Source organism: Delphinapterus leucas, chromosome 4 (assembly GCF_059928025.1).
Source record: "Delphinapterus leucas isolate spDelLeu-1000000601 "Yukka" chromosome 4, BTC_Dleu_Yukka2, whole genome shotgun sequence".
Classification (NCBI taxonomy): domain Eukaryota; kingdom Metazoa; phylum Chordata; class Mammalia; order Artiodactyla; family Monodontidae; genus Delphinapterus; species Delphinapterus leucas.
In genome coordinates this window covers 22,389,615-22,399,381 of record NC_143132.1, presented here as the reverse complement: position 1 = coordinate 22,399,381, position 9,767 = coordinate 22,389,615, and positions in this window count along the sequence as shown.

The window sequence follows — 9,767 nt, the reverse complement described above, 5'->3', positions numbered from 1 at the left end:
TCATACCTATGTCTGCATGAGCGCTCTGCCTTAGAATAATAGTGTATGAAATAAAAAAAATTATTTTTATTATCCTAAAATTACAATAAAAATGTTATTTTATTTGTGATCTGTCCTTTCCAGTTACATAGGACAAAAAAAAAAAAAAACTGTAAGGCCTTTAGAACATTCAAATAAAATAAACAAAACAAAAACTCCTTGACCATTTTTTGGGGCAGGGGAAGAATGTTATTATCAGGTTGATTAGTTACAGCCTTTTTCTATGAATTTACACCTGTATAAATATATATAAACTATAATGTAACCATCCTAAGGGAAGACATTTCCATCTATTTTATTCACTGTGCATTCCTAATCCCTAGAAGCATGCTTGGCAGAAAATATGTTCAATGAATAAATGAATATATAGAAATAAGTGCAGAGAGGGTCCAATGGCGATCTGATACACACACAAAATCTCTCTGGATATAGAACATTCCTCCATGTGTGGAAAATGCTGAGAAGTTTGTAATGTCATGAGTCAGTGCATGTATTTTTGAAAGAAATGGGCTTAAAAATGTGAGGGGCAAGAGACAACAAGATTGGAAGGGTATAGCTTCTCAGCAAAAAGAAGTTGAAACAGGAGGCATCTTTGGTACACATGATTGTGAAGGGAAAGAAGGAAGCAGGTGGTGGAAATTCAGGGACATAAAGCACAATTAAATAAAAGCAAAGCAATCCTCCCCCCCCCCAACACTATCAATTAATGACACTACAATGCAACCTAATATAAGAAAAGCATATTTTATATAATAAAAGTAGAAATAAAAATAATGAAAACAATTAAAGTTCTACAATTTATAATAGTAAATTCAAGTGAAAACAAGTACTATAATTTATAATAGGATAATGCAAAAATGATGGCTATGTACATAGCTTTCAAATTGGCAATAGAACCAACATAACAACTAATTTGAGTCAAGTAAATTTTGGAGAGAGTATTCTGACCATATTTCCTTAGTAGGATATAACTGAGGAAAAAAGAACTGCAAAAGGATCTTAAATTTTAATTAGGAGAATTGTTTATAATGCTACTTAGAACTGGACTTTCATAAAGTAGGAGTTTTCATAAGTTTGTATATAATATATATGATATACACATATACTGCATGCATACAAATACTTGTATATACATATATATGTGTGTATAAAATGTGACTATGAAACTATTTTATTGAAAATTGCTAAGGATTAGAAAGCAATAGGAGAAAATTAAAGAGCTGGAATGAGGTTCAGAAGTTATTATGCCCAAACCCTTTTATTTTCCCACCATAAAATTGAGACCTAGGGATTTTAAGTGATTGGACTCCAGTCACACAGCTAGTTAGTGACTGAGTTGAGGTCTCATTTCTTGTTATCTAATCTTTCTGGTGACTTCATAGGGATGATTAGAAATTTAAACTGAAAAGATAGGAGGGCTTCTTTTTTCTTTTAATCTTAAGGAGAAAAACCCACAAAACATTATTTATAGAATGAAAGCATTATATGTAATCATCTCTGGGGTTATGCTGTTGTAAAATTGTTAATAAATTTTACCCTATACATACTGATGGAAGTTGTCTTCATTTTAAGATGCAGGGATAGGATAGTCAATCTATAATAGAACACAGTTCAAGTCATTCCTAAGAAGAAGAGAAAAAAAATATTGACCATAGAAGGGAAACACTACTTTAGTGTACAAAACATACTGGTTTGAAACAAGTATGTTGATGAGATGCTTTGAAGAGCAAGTCACATTATTCTCTTTTAAGAAGTGTCTATTCATGGTCTCATGTACTACATATTTCTCTCAGAATCGTTAATTTGGCATTGTGATGAGACAAGCTGTGAGATTCGACACGTTTAAAATCAAACAACAAAAATGGGGATGATTGTGCCGTGTATTTCTAACTGAGGAGTTAAATAAAAAACGTTGAAAAGTTTTCACTGCACATTGTACTTAGCTGTTGAAACTATAGAAACTTACTTTTGCTCTGATTTCTAAAAGAATGTTAAATATAACCCTATTATGTTTTTAGTTTTTAAACAACTATGTTGTCACTATTATGTTGGTTTAAAGCATATAAAATTATTAAGATAAAGTAGATACATTGTCACAAATCGTATTATGAATGGGGTTTATTTAATCAAATATATTAATGTAAACGTGAACATCAGAAAAAGAATTACATCCCAAATCTACTTTTGATACCTTTCATACTCAAGTCGGACAGAATTTTAATATCTTCATAAGGATAAAGGAGGAAAGAAGGGAAAGTTGTCTCCGGAAAGTGATGGAGATGCTTGGTAATTCAGAATGGAAAGAGAAACAAATATGTTTGGATGATGAAGTAAAGAGTGCTTAGGTGAGTTTTGGGGGATTGTGTTAACATTCTTATTTAAATTAGACTATCCCTGGATGCCAGTTTAGTTGAACTTGAGGCTTGCCCTATGCCCCTCTATTCTTTCTATTAGTACAATTATACACAGATTAGTTTGGTACTTAATAAATGCCTAATATTTAATTTCAGTTGGTGGCTATTGAATATTGTGCTGGAGGAATGGATAAAATTCAGCCTTTGGACTAGATCACGACAGCATAGAAATTGACCAAAGAACATTGTTGAAAGTTTCCAAAAGAAAATTGCATAGCTAAGTGCTACAGTTATAGCATGTTAAAAATGTCCATGCCATTTAGAGGAAGGGAGTCAAAAGTTACTCTTCCTTAGCCATGTTCTGGAATGTGGTGAAAACCATGAATCAGGATAAGGGAGCAAAATTCAACTGAGTGTTAGGAATGAGATTACACTACATCCTTTTTCGTATCACTTTCCTTTTTTTTACTTTCATTGATATCATATTTAAAAAAATTTTTCTCTGAACTATCTGTCAGATAATATTCTCATGTTGATATTTACTTCTATACATTACATCTGAATATTGGAATTTATTGAAGTTTCTCCTGAGTCTTACCTTCATTTCCTTTCTTCCTTTAGTAATTAATAGATTTCCATGCCTTTAAATTGTAAGTACTGAATATGCACATATTTACATAAGGGCATCTTACACCACCTGAAATTTAGTATCCTCAAACTTAGTTCTTAGTCCAGCCTCCAAACTGGTCCTGTCTACAACTCCCAAAATGGCATCATGTTCCTCCAATTAGAGCATCAAATAACATCTTTAAACGGATCCTTGATTTCACTCCTGGGACCCTCATATCTGTTCTGCTATCTACAAATATCCTTAAAAACTTAAGTAATTGAGGACTTCCCTGGTGGTCCAGTGGTTAAGACTCTGTGCTTCCAATGCAGTGGGCATGGGTTTGATCCCTTGTCAGGGAACTAAGATCCCACATGACACGTGTGGTGCGGCCAAAAAAAAAAAATAATAATAATAAAAACCTTAACTGAGTCATTGTCTTTCCTTTGAATAAAATCCTGTGAAAGCTTTTCATAAACTTCAAATAAAATCTAACCTCATTACTATGATCTAGAAGTTTGAGCTGGGCCCTCCATACATTTCCAAACACATATTGTTGCCCTCTGCCCTGGTCTCACCACATTTATACCCAATAGCTTCCTTTCATTTTCTAAAACACACTAAGAACTTTCCTGATTCAGAGATTTTACCTGTGTTTTTTCCTTTGCCTGGAACACTTGACACAAGTCTTCATAATTCTGATTTCCTATCTTTCACAGTTAAATATTGCCTTGTCAGAGAACTTTTCTTTTAAATTGTGACTATTCAAGAACCATCATTATTGTCTACCTCTGTATTCTATTCATGTTTTTATGGAACTTACTGCAGTTTTTCATCTGCCTTCCTGACTCTAAGCTCCATGAGGAAAGGAACTGGTGGCTCCCTAATACAATTCCAGTGCTTAGCATAGTTTCTCACATATTGGAAGAATTTATCATGGAAATTTTCTAATTTTTGTTGCACATTATCTATTCCACCACCTTTAATAATATTTTTTAAAGAAAATATTGCTCTTCTTTAGATACAATCTTGTCGGACTGTTGATTAGATGACTTATGTTTCTGTAACCAAAAGGCGAACATATAGTATAAACTAGGTAATCAAATTTTCCTTTCTGGAATCTTTATCATCAGCAAAATGACAAGTAGAGAATAAATGTATTCCTCTTCATTGACAGTAACTTTATGAAATCATTTAGTATTTCCTCCTTCTTAGGTACTGTGGTTACTCTGTTTTCTATTCACATTCTAATGTATTTTTCTTTGAATTTTGTGATCATTGTGGTATTCTACATTTACTTTCCTTTTCAGGTTTTAGTAACCAGAGTCAGTTGAGATGATTTTGTTTACAACAGAAAACACAACTGAAATGGCTTTCTGAGAAAGAAACATTTATTTCCTCACTTGAAATCAGGTTCTGTGATAATAAACTCCAGATTTGGTTAGTTTAAGTGGCTCAGTGCTACCATCAAAGACCAAGGTATATTCCATATTTCTTTTCTGCTATCCTCATTATGCTATTCAGTTTTCCTCAATATTACAAATGTTGACAGGAACAACAAGTATATCTTCATACAGAGAGTTCCAAAGCCAAAAACAACAACAACAACAACAACAAAAGACCAGACCTTTTTAAAAGCAAGGAAAATTTCCCCAAATCCCACAATAGCAGACTTTCCCTCACATTTCACTGGCCAGCATTGGGTAACACATTCTGTTCTAAGACAGCCACTTCATGAGAATTTACATGGCTTGATTGATGTGTTATGGTGCTATAAAACTATTAATTTGGCTTATGGAAGAATGTGAATAGATGAAAAATGAACCTCTTGAAAAGTCATTTCTCCATATATTTCAAAACACAGCTTATTTACACTATTTTATATCAAAATCAACATAAATTATAACTCTCAGTTTACTGGGTTGGAAGCATTGCTTTGTACTGTATGGTTTTGAAACACCATGGATAAACCAGGTGATATTGTAAGTATCTTTCAGACATAACATTCTCTAAACCTAGAGCTCAATCTTTGTACTGAATTACAAAGTCCATTCATGGTTTCTGTATTCATCTTCTTATTTCTTCTCACTTGATTCCCAACATTAGATTAAATTAAAATTTGAAAATCCTTGTGTTCATTCAAAACCATAGATCACATGGTGACTTATTCCAACTCACTATTTTTATAGATGAAGAAACTTTATAGGGAGAAAAATGAGAAATTACTTGATCAACATACAGGCATTTCAAAATTAATGTTTATAAAGCAGAAAGTCTAAAAAACATTGATTTGCTACATTTAGAGAAAATCCTTTTTTTGTGGAAGGCAAAATGTGTTGTTCTTATTCACTCTAACAAAAGTTTTTACAACCTTGGAAGATGAATCAGCAGGAAAAAAAAAAACAAAACATATTACTTATTTACAAGGATACACCTCAATGAATTTACTCCCAGGAAGTTTTCTCTAATTATTCAGATAGAATTCATTCTCTGACTCTGTTTTATGCCTTATTAGAAGTCTTAATATTGTTCCTTGAAATTGAAGACTGAAGTTTATCCTCCTTTTGATTAATACAATTGTGTCAAATATTTTGACTATGTTTCACAATTCCTTGGGTTGGTATATGAGTAGATATTAAGTAGTGTAGTTCAGATTATTTGGTACTTTATAAAATTAATTATTTTTGCTTTGTTTTAAGGCAAAAACTCTTTGTGCTGGGAGGTTCAATTTTCAATCAATATAATTGCCATCAATATTTTGACTCGTTAAACTAAAAATGCATATAAACAAAGTACCCATACTTTCACAGATTTCCAATCAACCAGGAAATAAATTGAAAATATGATGAGAAAAGGCATCATCTGATTAAGCAGCCAACTTTCCTGGGCAAAACGAGAAGGTGTTATAGAAGAGATCCCAAGGAAGATTTTCCCATTGTCTGCCTTTGTTAGAGGTAGAGCTATGCAAGTTGATTATGGAAATGCAATTAGAGATTCAATAAAAAAAGAGAAGAGTTGAGAGATGAATTTATGAAACTCACCAATCTATTCACATTATCAGCATTATTTGACTTTAACATCATAACAATTTTATGAGTTAATGTTACTCAAAGTGAAAAGAGCTTGTCCAGTTAATATACGATGAAACAGAAATCTGCACCCAGTTCTACCTGATTCTAATGCCCATGCAACCTGTAAGTGGTCCAATAAACTGTTGTATGGTAGCATTAAGAAGGCAAAGGAGGAGACCTCTAGAAAGAGGAAGTCATTTCTAAAGTATTTGTCCAGTTCTGCACAGTCATCTCTCTTTGGCTTCCATGTCACCACTTAACTGTAAATCGTCAAAGTTGTCAGGAAAAACTCATATTGTCAAGACTATTTGGGCAAGTAATGATTTGAGATTGTTCTCCTAGGATGGAGAATAGGCAAAGAGTAGTGTCCTAAAAGTCAATGAAAGAGTGGATTTACAAAAAAGTGTAATTAAGAGTTGACATAATTAAGATTGAAGAAAATGCTTATGGAAAATTACTATTAATTGAGTGATTACAAGATCATTGGTTATTTTCAACATAGTTTTTTGAGAAAGTACTAGTTGAGACTGAAACTTAAATTTTCATGAAATAATTGAAGAGAAATACCAGTTGGAGAGAAAAAGAACATAATATAGTTTTGAATGAAAGTATTTATACCAATGAAATCTTTGAATTAATATTTTTTGTCAGTCAAGAAAGACAAAATAAAAATTGAGTGACTCAAGATGTATGAGAGTTGAAATAGTGCTAAGGAGGGGATGTGAATAGAGTTCAGGTAGGGAGAGGTTCTTGAAGAGTAGAGATGAAATAATCTCACTTTAAATGTGGAAGAAAATAGAAAATAATTGGTGAGGATTGAGAAAAATTTTAAAGAAAGAAAATTTGAAAATAATAGTTTTGTCAGATGAAGAATCCGACAGTTAAGTAGACAGGGTGGTCATCAGCCAAATGAGAGGAAGGAGGGAGAGAATATTGTGAGTAAATTAGAGAAAGTCCGAGTTATTGTAGAACAGTCAAGAGCACAACAATTAAAAGTGAGAAAAGCATTGCTAAGCAGTTTTACCAACCCACTTGATATATGAACTTGTCAAGTTTCACAAAAAGTAATACTAAAATTTCTCTTGATTTCATTATAAACTGTTGAAATTTAACTCTGTAAGAATGTGGAGAGAAAGAGAATAATTCAGCCTCAGGTGCACAACCCTCCACAGAGAACTTAACGCAAAGGTATTTCCAGATGATGATAAAATCGTTTGTTCCGTATCTCCTACAGAGTGAAAATTGTGTGACTTAATGCTGTTATTCAAGGCAATCTTTGGTTTATCTCAATATATCTGACCTGTCTTGCTTCACGTTACACCTTTCCAGGTGCCTTAAGCTCCAGTCAGTTTAAACTACCTGAGGGCAGCTAATATGTTCTTTGATGGCATGCATTTATTCCTGTCACCCACATGACCAAAAGCCTCTCCCTATCCAACTCATTAATTAAAACTGCATAATTATCTTTCAAGAATCATCTCAAACAGCTTTCTTTCATTAATGTTTGTTGATTTTCTAACCAGATATAACCTCTCTTTTGAATATTCATACCACTTTATTCTTCATTTACTGTAACTGTCATTCTAAACCCTGGGGTTTAGTGATGTGTGACTCTATCTATGCCTCTCCACCCTCCAATCTTTTCCATGTTGATCAACACCTGGGCCATAAAGTGTCTTGATCAGTTCTGAATCTTAAATAAATACTTTTAAAATTATTATTTCTATATAACTCAATATTCATCAATAATTGCCCTAAGATTCAATCCTCTCTCACTTGTTTTCTGTGTCCCTGAGTATTTCATTCAATTTACTCATCTTATTTCTTAATGTTGAACAAGAGATTAAAAAAAAATCTTCTGTGATTTCTAACATCTTTCTCCAAATTTTGAAATAGAATTTGTTTAAATGCTTTTATCAGTTTTTCAATGGCCTATCAAAAGCTTTTAAGTTAAATAACAAAGTTTCTATGAGAATTAACTTAAATTTAATTTATCAATGCTTTCTTGAGATATTACTTTATATATTTTCTATAAATCAGTTCCTGTTAGATGAATTATATTTAAAAATATTTAAATAAACTCATGGAAAGAGTTTATGGATAGAAATCTTAGAAAAAATTTTAATGAATTTTATTGCCATTTTTTAAAATTTAAAAGATTGCTACTTTACATGAAAAAAATCATCTGAAAGCTAATAATCATATAGTAAGATTTTAAATGAACAATCTGTAGGCTCACATGATACCAATGTCATGTTAATAAGTACATAAACCAGAAGAAAAAGTATTTTACAAACTTCTCAAAATAAAATATATGACTGTATTTGCATGTCTGTGTTTGTAAGAATCAAAAGGAACGTATCAGAATGTGATTTTTTAAAAATTTTATACACTTTTTAACAAAAATTTCCATCAATTTTTAAAGCCAAAATTATACACACATAAGAATTTTTTTTTCTGGTTTGGAAAATCATGTTGTACAGCTGTTTATATATTCAGACTTAGAATTGTGTTATGCTATGTTTTTCACTATTTTTGGATAGGAAATACTATTAATTACATGTGCCTGTGACAATATTTTCAATCTGTTATCTATTTGTCCTATTTTTGTTAACATTCACTTGACTTATCTGCACAGAAAGCACAAGAAGAGATGAGGACATCTGTGAGATAAACTATATTACATAATTACCTTAAATTCTTGTTTCTAAAGAGTTTAAAATATGTGGAAGAGTGTGCCATGCCATGTTTTATGAGAGAGCTCAGTTTTGATTACTGTAGCTCTCTTTATTTTCTCCTTGGAGGTTTTTGAGACTTCTAACACTTTATCATTTCCTATCCTATCACATTCCCTTATTAGCAACGCTGAGATATGGAGGCTTGCAGCATTCTTCTTTACCATTTTTGAATTTTAAAAAATCTCCAAATATACATATATAAATACTGTACATACTTACAGTTACAAAAGTGTTAATTTTATAGTTACTGACAACTAGAAAAGTATATTTGCCTATATTTATTTTATATTCCAGGTCATGGATTATGCAAAATTAAACTTTATATAGTCTTCTACTTCTAAGGGTACAAGTACATGGTATGTACTTTTATGTATGTATGAGATATTGATTAATGAAATAAAAAATAATATTTTTTACCCAACTGGCAATTTGAGAGAAGATATACTGGCTCCATTAAGTAATTCCAATTTAGTTATTCCTGATATATGTAAAAAGCTAACAAACAAACAATTCAAAACCGATTTTGGTAGAAAAAGTAGTTTTTTTAATCTAATTTTTACTTATAATGCAGTTATAGATAATGACAAAATGGATGACTTTCCCACTTCCCAGCCAAAGCTAAACTTGCAATAGTGAAGGTTGATTTTTATCTGAAAACTAATTAGAAGGAATCTCATCAAAATCATCCTTACTTTTTTTTTTAATCTCTGAGCTGGTAATTACCCTTTAATCAAGTTGACAATACTAGATGCTATAATAAAGATCAAAGTGACACATTTCATTTTTATTTTATTGTTACTTGTTCCTTTTAATTTTGTAATTAGACAAGGCTTATCTTTAAAAGTAATAAAGTTACTTCATATTTAAGGAGCTAATAAAGACTGTAGAGAGAACAGTTATTATCATGATTTATGAATTTTTTAGTAGTTTACATAAAAAGAAAACAATATTTATATTG